The sequence below is a fragment of the Benincasa hispida genome, chromosome 5 (genome assembly GCF_027475165.1).
Source record: "Benincasa hispida cultivar pf3 chromosome 5, pf3_genome.v1.1, whole genome shotgun sequence".
NCBI lineage: Eukaryota > Viridiplantae > Streptophyta > Magnoliopsida > Cucurbitales > Cucurbitaceae > Benincasa > Benincasa hispida.
In genome coordinates, this window is record NC_143482.1 from 37,335,361 (window position 1) to 37,348,769 (window position 13,409).

General features: G+C 28.0%; 1 pseudogene across 1 annotated transcript; it reads right to left on the minus strand.

Moving 5' to 3' along the window:
* Nucleotides 1-3,588: 3,588 nt before the first annotated feature.
* LOC120077669 (gamma-glutamyl peptidase 5-like) lies at nt 3,589-12,669 on the minus strand (annotated as a pseudogene). Its single transcript, XR_016529514.1, has 4 exons — nt 12,238-12,669; nt 5,160-5,312; nt 4,902-5,069; nt 3,589-3,855 (listed from the first exon to the last, which is right to left on the minus strand). The product of XR_016529514.1 is annotated as a gamma-glutamyl peptidase 5-like (transcript).
* Nucleotides 12,670-13,409: the final 740 nt, after the last annotated feature.

Here is a 13,409-nt window from a genome sequence, read left to right on the forward strand (position 1 = left end):
TGGGTCGATCCCCGCTTCCACTATGAAAATTCACAGTTCCTTCAGTATTATTATGCTTTCAGCTCTCCACTCGGTCTTGTCCCCAAAATAGTAGGCTTATTGAGTCGACAAACTGGTCACTCTCACCCATACAAATCAAAGGACAATATCTCATGAACAAGAATTTATAATATACTCAAGATTAAGACTAAGTTGTCTAGATCATCCTATTGAAATAGAAACCTAACTAGTCAACGGTGTTACATCTAGTGGTTACTATTTTGCAGTCCAATCTTATACAAACTCATTTTATAGGATACTCCCACTTGCATGTCACCTACACGAACACGTTAGATCATTGCATTTGTATCAAATACAAAGTGGGTCGTATCTATAGTGTCATCAGGATAAGGTACCCAACCTTATCCCTATACTATAGCCCTTTTAGGCTGTCTCTTGAACATTGATCCCTATATGTCTCCACATACTATTTAAGACTCATAAGACAACCTTGGATGTTAGTTTATTGGATTTAGGGTTATTAAGACAAAATAGAATACAACACAATCAGTAACATTTATTGAAATAACATTGATAACTCTTTGTTGATGACGGTCAATCAATATATTTACTATCTACGAGTTTTAGGGCATAAAATCCAATAGATCTCACGCTTCTGCAGGAATTCAATTCCCTTCATCCTCCATACTTAGCCAAATTAATTTATGGCTTTATGGCCAATTCTATGTATTGGTCTCCATACTTAAGCCAAATAAATTCATGGCTCCATGGGCGACCCTATGGGTCAGTCTCCATACTTAGACAAATTAACTCATGGCATCATGCACAACCCTATGAATCAATCTCCATACTTAGCCAAATTAACTCATGGCCTAAGAAGTACAGACACAAATACGGATACATGATACGGATACGATACGATACATCGATAGTTAATTTCTAAAAAACTAAGATACAGATACGTCATTATAAAATAGATTCAAAAAGAGAGTGAAAACTTGAAAAAAAAATTCAGTAACGTCGAGTGATTGTTAAGCGACTAGAGTAGACGGTAGGAAAGAAGTAGAAGATAAAGATTGAAGAATGAAGTTGAGGATGAAGGAGGTGTGAATCATGATTTAAACAGTGAAAGAGAATGGAAGAATGAAAATTTAATTACGTTTCGGGTTTTTTTTAATTTTTTATGTTTTATCATTTTTAATTTATTTTGTTTTGGATTGCTCAATTTAAGTGGACTTTTATGTTTGGAAGTGATTTTAAAATTGTTGAAATCACTTGTCATTTTCAAAATCACTGTGAAACATGTTTAATTCTTCAAAACTAATTTGAAAATGTGTTGTGGGTTAGGCTTTTTAAATGGTTGGGCTTAAATTTAAAAAAAAAAAAAAAAAAAAATTGACACACGTATCCCCTTCATGTATCCCCTTCACGTATCTAGAAGCAGATAGGCGTATCTAAATAAACTGATTTTTTGCACAATTAGAAGTATATGTGCTTCCTAACTCATGGCTTTATGGCTGACCTTATGGGTCGATCTTCATACTAAGCCAAATAAACTTATGGCGTTATGTTCAACCCTATAGGTTGGCATCCATATATAGCCAAATAAACTTATGGCTTTGTGGCTAACCCTATAGGTCGGTTTCAATAGATTGCCAAATTAACTTGCACTTTTTCACAAATAATAGTTGCCCCGAACTCTTGATCAAAATCTTATAAGTACATTACTAACTTAAGCTTGGTTTAAGAGTTGTGGTTACTGTTTGGTCATGGATCTTCACTTGACATTCTCTCTGGGCTTAACCTCTTATCTTCCGCCTTATGCAGTCAACCATATTTATTTCTTTTAAATTGTGTAGTCGTTGATACTTGCCCACAATAATGAACAATATGTCTGAGTAGTACCACACCTTCGTGAAAAAGAAAATCTCATTAAGTGAAACTGGAAACAAATTAACAAGCAAAATTAAAAACAAAATAAAATTTTCAGAGCTTTCAAAGCTAGCCCTGATGCTTTATTCGAGAGTCTACTGCTTGACTCATCAAACTTCTGCCAATTTAGACATAAGGAGCCATTGCGTCGATTTGTACCCACTGTCATGATAGGTTTGTATTCATTCTCGTTGTCACTGTCTATTGGATGACCTTAGGATTAAGAATCTTGATGTAACCATTTCCTCAATCTGTAGATTCCATCATCAAAGTTTTATCGCACAATAACTTTGGTTTGGACTTCAGTTGCAACCCTCATCTGGGTGATCTCCTTCTTCAGTGAACGAAGATCGTCCTTTAGCATGCTAACGTTTTCCTTGATGGCGCCTTGCAGCGCCTACAAGTCTTTGGCACTCGAGTCACTTTCCCTTTGAGTTTGTCTTCTAATTAGATTTCTGATCGAAGCCTCCATGCTCGCAATCATTTTCTCGAGATTTCTCACAAGGATGTTTTGGGAAAATTTGTGGTTGTGTTGGGAGCCCATGCTTTGCAGTAGTAATCGGTGGTAAATTGCCCTTTTGAGATGTCCATTCTCTCATCAAATCTCTCTACTTTCTCTCTAAATCTCTTCATCATTGCCCAACTGAGCAAGTGTGCCATGAGGAGGATGAACACTCAATAACATGCATAAGGGAGTTTGAAAATTCTCCACAGCAATGCCAATTATTGATACCGAAATTTAGTACCAACTATGAATTTATAATTTTCGAGAGAAACTGAACAATCACCTACACAATAAAGAAAAAATTCACATCGGTGTGGTGCTTGGCCACCGACAATCCGAAGCTCAAATTAATAATGGTTTAGAAAGTTAGAGAGTATACAAAGTTCGGGGTGTATTTTGGTGTACCTCAAATGTCATGAGCCCTCTATATTATATAGCAATGAGTTTCGTAATGATGATTCACTGATTAACTTCTCAGGTCATTAATCAAGTCGTTATTTGTTGTAAATTGTCGAATTTATTTCACTAGTGACCAAAGCATGTGCTTAAGTACAATACTTAGGCATATTTTTTTTACCTTCATAGGGTCGGCCTCCTCAAGCTCTATGGTCATCCCTATGGATCGACCTCTATACCTAGGCAATTTGGCTTTATGACCGACCCTATGAGTCGGTCTCCATAATAGGATCAACCTACATATTTAGGTATTATGGCTTTATGGTTGATCCTATTGATCGATCTCCATAATTAACCAAATAAGTATTCACCATTTCCAAACGAGTCTACTATTGAGCTGGTATAAGACATTAGAGGACAAACTCATAAGGGAAAAGCATAAAAATATTTGATGATTGAAATTTGAAAAGAGAGCATAATAAGGAATAAAATCATTAGAGGACCAAATAGCAATAAAAAAAAAATAAAAAGACTAGTTTGAAAATTGAAACAAACTTGATGAACTGATTAAAGAAGGAAAGTATAACATTGCCAAAGGATATGGGTGAAAAATGAACCTCCCATTTAACAAAATGGATCATGATAAGTTTGACAATTGGAAATAAAAACCCTAAAACAAGTTTTAACTTAGAGACCCACCATTCAATCTTTAAACCCTAAAGAAAAAGAAAAAGAAAATTACAAATTCATCCCTAAGTTGAAAGAAATTATTTTCCTGCCTCCTTCCTATTATTCAATCTGCTTCATTTGGATTTCTTCATGTATATTTCTTATATACATATTCTCTCTACTCTCCTCTCTCTCTCTCTCTATCTCTTTAATTTATCTAAAATGTTATAATATTATAATTATTATTTATCATGAGATGTTCCTTTGAGAAAGTTGATGCACAGCTTCTTCCATGCCTCTCTATTTGGCTCTCCTTTTTCCACTTTAACCTTCAACTCCTTGCCATATGTTTCCTATACAGACCAATTTACAAAATTAATTATAGGAAAAAAAAACATTAAGTTGTTTTTATTAATACTATTTTGAAGTAATGATTTTTCTATTAAATGGTTGTTATTGATATTAATTACCGATCTATTTAATGAGAATATTAAGTTATCATATGAATATTAGATCATTTTTATATATATATTATCGTATAAATAAATAAATAAAAAATGACGGGAGCTCTTAATCAATGAAAACAATTAGAAGTTTCAATTGTCTATCTGTTCCTTGTCGTATTTTGAAAATTGTAGTCATTTTTTAATTATAAAAGCTAAATATATAAAAGTAATCCAAAATTTATTATAATTTCTATTAAATTCTTAAAACATGTTTAGTAACTATTTGGTTTTCTTTAAAAAAATAATAATAAGTTTATTTTCTCTCAATTTCTTATAATGTTTTACATATTTTTTTCTTAAGTAAAAGAAAAATTATATAGCCAAATTCCAAAACAAATACAAGTTTTTAAAATTATTTGTTTTTAGTTTTCATAACTTGACTCGGTTTTTTAAATTATTGCTAAAAAGTAAATAAAAAATTAAGAAATTTACAAGTAAAAATGGTGTTTAAAGACTTAATTATAAAAAAACCAAAAACTTTAAACCAAATAGATATCAAACTAGAGCTAAACTGTCATTTATTTATTTAAAAAATTCAAGAACATATTAAAGATAAAATCAAAAGTTGAAGACTCTTTAGACAATTTCCGAACCCTAGAGCCATATGAGATAACTTCTTAAACTTTAGAGGGGTGTTTGGTTCAAGAAATAAGTTAGAGGAAGTACTTGGCTCAAGAAATTCATGGACCACAACTAAACAACTTTTCAAGCCCACGACTAAACAATTTTTCTAACTTTACGATTTCATTTCTTGCTTGAGACACATCCTTAAAGACTCTTAGATAAATTTTGTACTAAATATGAGAAATAACCTAATATTTGGAATAATAGCACGTGTCAATCATCCGTAAATCTATAAAATTTATATCAAAACAATCGGACGGTAAGCATACCATGATCAAATTATGTTGGACAAGACGGTCAATGAGGTGCAAAAGAATGTCCATGGTGTACTCAGGATGGCCCTGGATGCCCATCATGTGGTCCCCATACTTGAACATTTCGATCCCAGTCTTTTCTGACCATCCGATCACTTCAGCCTTTGATGGAAGCTCCCGGACCTACACAACATTCCGTATATCGCACCGTACCAGATCATCAGGCTGAGAAGTTTTAATGTGCGGGCGAGTTCATTCAACAAACATACGTACCTCATCTCGGTGGCATTCGATCACCGATAACGTTGATGGGATCTTTAAAGATGAGAAGGCTTTTGTGGATTGCGAAACGTGTATGGTCGTGATTCCAATGTCCCAGCCTGAGTGGGCCCTCCCAGTCTTTCCCCCCAATGCACGGCACAAAACCTACACACGTCATCGACTCTATTTTTAAAATTTTGAGAAATTTGCACAAATAGCATCAAATAAAACGATGTTAGGTGTATTTTGGTGTGATCTATAAATAGTAAACATTGTACTGAAAAGAGAAGGGTATGAAATAATGAATACCATAATAACAAGAGATTTAAAATAGTAATATTATAATTAATTGTAGATTATAAAAATTAAAAATACTAACTATTATAATTGAAGCTTTCACTCTCTTGAAGATGAGACCTAAACATCCCCTTAAATTTTTTTTTGTTGTTGGTACAAAATTTAAAACTATTTATTCCTAATTTAAAAAATTGAATAAAAAAAAAAGAAAAAAAGAGTTAATATGAGCACAGTTCGTTAGATAAATATATTAACCATTATTTTAAAGGTTGATAGTTTAATCTCTTGCATTTTTTGTCGTGGAAATAAAAGAAATACTATTTTTTTTTTCTCGAATTTGACCTTTAAAAACTTTACCTTTGAAATATTTTGAACCAATAAGCTAAGTCTAGATGAATTGGATGTCACTTTCAACGTACAAGATTTTAGCTTTCAAATATTTTAGACCAATATGCCAACGTAAGACTAGATGAATTGGATGACACTCTAACGTACAGGACTTTAGCTTTCAAATATTTTGAACCATTAAACTAACTTAAGCTTAGATGAATTGGAAGGCACTAGAAAAATTTATAATATTTTATTTTCAGAAAGAAAATAGGAAAAAAGTACTTTTTTTTATCCCTAAATTTTATGTTTAATTTATGTTTAGGCCTTAGGTTTCAAAATGTTATAAATTTAGTTTTTTTTAGTTTTGTTTTAATTCATTCCATAAATTTCAAAATATTTTCAAAATATTGCAATTTCAATCTTGAAATTTAAGTTTTGTTTCAATTTGGTCCCTATGTTTCAAAATTTTATATTTTTAACCTTAAATTTTTATCAAATACTCATTTTCTATCATTGATGTCAATGTCTTTTAATTAATTTAAAATAATTATGGAGCGAAATTTTGAATTTAGTTTTAAAAGTGATGAAAAATAATGAAACTTGATTAATTATAATTCTTTTAAATTTATTAAGATACTAGCCATAAAAACAGAAAAAACGAGTATTAAGTGAAAAATCGAGATTAAAAGTACAAAACTTGAAATTTAAAGTCCAAATTGAAACAAAACTCAAATGTTTGTAACATTTTGAAACCTAAAAACTAAATTGAAACAAACTCAAAACCTAAAAATTAAATGTATAACATTTTAAAACATAAAAATCCAAATAGAAACCAAACCCAGAACTTAGAGAAAAAATAATAATTTTCTCTAAAAAAAATAAAATTGCCAAATTAAACTGATTTTTTTAATATCTTTTGAATTATTTCTTTGAATCTCTACGTCATTTTCTTTTCATTGAAAGAAATATTATAATATTACCCGATACCTATTCTTGTGTTTATTTAATCAGAAAAGCTAACAATCAACACGAGTAGAATTTGTATATATACTCACATTATATATATATATTTTTTTCGATCAAAATTTTGAATCACAAATTTCATTTTATTTTATTTTTTTTTTAAGAAAAGACAATTAGATAGAAATTAAATAGACTCAATTCGCCGACTCCTCATGTAAGAGTTGATTAATTAGTCAAACAACCTCGAGGAGAATCAATTTAAATAGACTTTTTGATTATTAACACGTAAGACCTTCGTTATTTTTTCTATTTTCTATTCGTTATATATATAAAAGACCAGCCACGTCACGCCAACTAATTTCCACTTTGTTTTGTCTTTTGGGAAAAGCGTTTTTCCCACGTGCTTAGTTGGATCAGATTTTTTATTTATAAAAAGTTAATATACATGGAAACTTGAAATTCAACCACAAAAATAATACTGATTGAAAAAGAAAAATGTCTAAATCCAATTATTAATATTGGAATATAGTGCAAAATTATCATTAGACTAATAAAAAAAGTCAATGAACTACTATCAAAAAGAAAAGAAAAAAAAAAGTAAAGAAAAAATTCATTTTTTTTTTAAATAAAAAGAGCAACTCAAATTGATAAAAATACTAATTCTATCACTTATTCAAATTCAATAACTTTGAGTCAATTAATTAATTATAGAAGTAAATAACAAAATTATTATTCTCCTTTTTTTCAAAAAGAAAAATGGTACTCTTACTGAAGAAGTTCAAATGAGGTTTATGTGATTCTAATTTAGAAAAAAAATTATAATTTCTTTTCATATTTTTATTTTGTTTCTTTTTGTCTTTTAGGAATATCATGATATATGGAAGTAGTTTTTTTCTATTTTTAATTTTTTAAAATATAGCAAACTTATTTGTGTTATGACAATGTAATCTAACATCAAATATGCACTATCAACTTCAAGATTAGAATTCGATCTACATCCTATATATTATCAAGAAAAATAATAATATATAGTTATCAAACAAACCCATCAAATTTGTTTTTAAAATAAAAAGAAAGAAAAAAAATTTCTTGAAAAAATAAAAATAAATAAAACAAATTACCCTTAATTTTGCTTGTGAATCTATATGATTATTGCACACAAAAATTAATCAGATTTTAAATAATTTTATTGTAGACCATAGCTTTATATCTATAACACAAAAGTCACTTTCTCTTTCTCCATGTGACTATTTAATAATGAATTATAATTAAATGCTATATCAAATGCTTTTTTTTAAGATAATTAAATACTTTTTTTTATTGGTCAAGATTTTGGCTTAGTTATTATTATGCATGTAATGTGTGCAAAAAAGCTACACCTACTCTCATTGGAGAAATGACCCATGATCCACCACATGGTTTATGTCTAAAAATTTCTCTTAGTTTTTATTTTTTAAATAAATTGACCACTTTTTCACTATCATTTTGTCTTAACATAGAATATATCTTCTCTTTTTTTTACCTGGAGTTTTGTGTAAACTTGGGGTTGTTTTTCTTTGGGGTGAGCATAAAAGCATTCAAAACCGGTTTGATAAATCAAAATCGATCAAATTGAGGTTGGTCAGTCATGACTAGGACTCAGTATTTTCGATTTTCATAAAAAAAAAATGATTAATTTAAATTTTAAAAAAATTACAAATACGTTAACCTAACAATAGCAATTCATCATTTCATCTTTCATCTTCATTTACTTTGGCTTTGATTGTAAATAAAAAAAAAAATAAAAAGGACAAAACCGACCAACCAAACCGTCATCGGATTCCATGCACTTTTTTGGTCGATTTTTTGTGTCGGTTTAGGGACCGAACGATGCACACCTCTAGGTTTTTTTTTTTTTGTATTTTGTTTTTTTTTTAAAGAAAAGATAGAGGTAAGAGAAATAATTTGTAACATATTTTTAAAACATAATTTGTCAATATATAATATTCTTTTTTTTCTTTTATAGAATTGCAATTCAAACAAATAAGTGAAGATTCAAGATTTATATGAGGACTCAAAGCTTTCCCCTTAAAAGACAGGTTGTTAGATTAATATACATAGTTTAAATGGTTGTAACTTTTAAAATAATTAAATTTCAATAAATTTTAATTTAAATTTGAAAAAGAAAATTAGTGTTTGGTAAAATAATACAATATTGCTGTGATTTAGCTATAAGAACTAAATTAGACCTATTGTTTCCATTATTGTATTAGTGGTATTAATATCTGTTTTATTCCGAGTTAATTGTTTAAGAATTTATTTGCTTTAGATTGCTACTTTTTATTTAATCAAAATTATTTTTTAAAAAAATTAGAAAAATAATTGTTATAAAATAGAACTCAATGAATCACATTTTATATAAGATAAAATATATTGAAATATTAAAAAAAAAACCAAAATATTAAAATTTTAGACTTTGTTTGGTAACCAATTCGTTTTTTGGTTTTGGTTTTCGAAAATTAAGTCTATTTCCTCGCATTTTCTTAGTCAACAAAAAAACAAAAATAAGTTTTTAAAACTACTTTTTTAGTTTTCAAAATTTGACTTGTCTTTTGAAAACATGGGTAAAAAGTAGATAAGAAACAAGAATTTCAAGAGTGAGACGAAAGTTTGTAAGCTTAATTTTTAAAAAAGATAAAAAAAACTAAGATCCCGTTTGGCAATCATTTTTTTTCATTTTAAAAAATTAAGCCTATAAACACTATTCTACCTCTAAATTTCTTCTTTTGTTATCTACTTTTCACCAATTATTTAAAAAATGAAATCAAATTTTAAGAATTAAAAAAAGTAACTTTCAAAAAGTTGTTTTTGTTTTTGGAATTTGGTTAAGAAATCAACCACTGTATTTAAGAAAGATACAAATTATTATAAGAAATGTGATAAAATAGACTTAATTTAAAAAAAAAAAAAACAAAAAACCAAATGATTATCAAACGAGATCTAAAAAAATTACAGAATCATACCATATTTATTAGGAAATATGACTTATTTTTTTGAAAGTTGGCTTTAAAAGCTGTTAAAAGTACCTGATTTTGCACCAAAGAGGAAAGTTTAAAACTAATTTTAGATAAACTTATATTGATTTTGCACGTAAAGAGGAAAAAAATTGCTTTTGACCTTTGGAAAAGCAAATAACATAAACAGCGCACAAAAGAAGTAAAATTCTATAATTATGGTATATAGTATTTGAAAATTGGTAAAATTCTATAATTATGGTATATATATAATTATGGCATTTAGATTAATAGCATAAAATAATTACAATGTCTAAAAATAGGAAAAAGGTTTAATATTTTACTAAAATGACGTAATCCAAAAAAAATAATAATAATAATAACGTGATCCAAAATCAAGCTCGAATAAATGTAATTTACAATATAAAAGGAGAGAAAAAAATTTAAAAAAAAAGGTACCTTTTAATTTCTGGGTTTGATATAATCAGTGAACTTTTTCTAAAAATGGAAAATCAGTGTATTTAATGACATTCTTTGAAGCTTAATGACACGTTTTTACTTTTATATATATTATTTCTTGGCCATCTTAATTATTTTATTAATTTTCATTAGTATCACTAATGATAATAAAGTCAAAGCATACGTTCTTTCAATCGTAAGCCAATATATATATGAATTTTCAATTGTCAAACAAAAAGGGGAAAAAATAAATTTACCCTTTAATTATCTCATTAATTTTAATAACTTTGAACATTCTTTTTTGTTTTTTTAGAAAAAATTCTACTTGATAAATTTGAAACTACCAACTCCAATAAAGGGTCATACTATAATTAATATCTTTCTCTTTTAAATATATTTTTGAATTTTGTGGATGATTATAAACATTTAATAAATCCATTTTTATAATAAAATTATTCATTAGCAAGAATTTTCAAAATGTCCAAACCGAGTACAGCTCAATCGATATTTGAATGGGCTAATAATGATGAGATTTATAGTTCAAATCCTTCTACTCTCATTGGACTTAAAAAAACAAAGATTTTCAATTATTCATACAGGAAAGCAAAGATTTAAGTCTAAGATATTATTCAATCAAATTATGCTTATATTATTTTTTTGAGATATTTAATCTTTTTGTTCGTATTTAAATTTAGGTCAAATATCAATTTATACTCCTAAACTTTGGAAGTTATATTATTTTGAACCTAGACTAAGAATTATATCGATTTAAACACTGAATTTTCATAAATATATCAATTTAAACTCTAAACTTTCATAATTATATCAATATAAAGTCTAAACTTTTGTAAGTATATCAAAATAAAACATGATAAAAAGTTTGAATTGATATATTTACGAAAGTTCAGAATTTAAATCGATACAGTTATAAAGATTTTAGATTTAAATTGATATAATTATTAATTTCGATTTAAATTGATATTTACAAGTAACATTATGGCTAAAGTCAGATAGTTTTAAATTTAATAGTTGGATTAAAATTTTGTTTATTGGATAAATTTTGTTCTCTTAAATTTAATTTTAAGGAGTTATTAACTCCACAAACAGAAATTCAATTTAAAATTAACTCATATTAAAAAATAATAATAATGAATAAATAAATAAATAAAAGGTGTGTGCCCCGACCAACATATGAAAAGCGCCGTTACTGTTTATACAGTACACTGATAAAACAAACGGCACAATACATTTTCGGCTTTTTGTTGTTTTCCTCTAATTAATAAAATATAATAAAATATTTTTATCCCACCAGATTCCCTTGTCGCCTGCTATTTTTTTTTTCCTTTGTTTCTCGAAAAAAAAAATAGTTATTATATTGTATAGAAATTCTTTTTAAAAATAATTAAGTGTATAACCATATATTTTTTCTAGAAAAATGATGGGATCTATCAGTTTTATAAGGTCTAAATTTTGTTATACTCGTAAATTCTGTGCTATAACCACAAATAAAAAAAAAACATTACCAAACCCATCCAACTCAGCTTTCTATTTTGATTGCAAGTTCTAACAATTTTTTTTTTTAACTTTTTAAACTTTTATGTTCTCAACTAAAAAGAACAGTGCCAACTATACATTAAGAACGTGTGTGGTCCAAAAATAATCGAATCACATACTCTTACTTTATTTATAATGTGACTAATTTTAACATTTTCAAAATTATCCACAATATGTCGATATAGATATTTTATTAATTTATATTTATTTTTCTAAAAATAATTCTTTCTACCATGTTATATAATTCTTAAACAATACTAACATGTTTAATGATGAATCAAGAATAATTCTATTGTGAATTTTTTTTCGATCTAGATACTACTCTCATTCTTTTAATTCATGTTCGAATTTTCAACGATTAATTATCCATTAATGATGATCTCTTATCATTTAATAGTCATTAATGAAAAAAAAATTATAGTCAGACCTAAAAAGTGAGTAAAAAAATATAATTCAAAAATTGAAGGGCTAAAATTGTAATATTTTGGACGTACCTGGTGGCCGAAGCAAATTCCGAGGACCTTTTTCTTCAAGGCATTCAACTTCTTTAACAAAAGAAGAAGCTGACAGATCCAAGGATCATTAGAATGGGCGTCGCTGCAACTACCGGTGACGACGAACCCGTCGTAGATTCCGATATCGGCGTCGTCGGGGAAGTGACCGGCGGCGACTCTATAAGAGTCCCAAATTTCGCCTTCTTCGCCCAACATTCTGAGGAAAACCCCAAAATACCCTCCGTATTTCTTTTTGACGTAGTCTGAATCCTCTGCACATAGCAGCAAGGCAAATCGCTTTTCCACCATTTTTACCGGCCGGCGAGCTTTCTCTCTCTGGGATTTTAGAGAGAGAAAGAGAGGGAGGGGGCTATTTTTTTTTTTTTTTTTTTTTTTAAGTTCTGGTGGGATTTAACAAAGGGGGTTTTCTTGCATGCTTTTAGGGTGGGGATGGAGAAGGCTGTATTTTATAAGGACAAGTTACCCAAAAGGGCATGTGCTTTTTTGCCTTTTTTACCATTTTGCCACACTTTTTTTTTTCCCCCACACAGCTCTATTTTCAATATTTACAACCTTCATTTGCCTATTACCTATTTGGGTTTTTATTTTTTTTTTTAAGAAAAAAAAAATTAAATTCTCTCATCTTGAATTATAACCAAAAAAAAAAAAAAAAAAAGTTTGGATTTGTTTCTATATTTAAAAAAATTTAGAATGGATTTGATAGATAATCTGAATTCTATTTTTCAAAAATGATTTTTTAATTATGTGAACTCAAATAGTATAAATTCTTAAACCAACATTTTTATATTTTCAGTTTATCTCGATTTTTTAGTATAATTACTGATTGGAAGATAGATGATTAAACCACTAACTTTAAGAGAAATGGGTCATGTCGAATTATTAGAGAAATGTGTCATGTCAATCACTGTTGAACTAATCTCAACTCTAGGCAATATATCTCGATTTTGATAATGGAAGGGTTAAAAGTGTTAATAGATACATTATTTCATGTTAAACTATATTTATTTTTATACAAAATTTGTAATATAAAACATGTCTATAAATAAATTAATAAAATTTTATATTTAACTTTACATTTAATGGGTAACTACTCTACAATTAATTTTATGGTTTATAAATATATTATTGAACAACATTTTGGACATCAATCG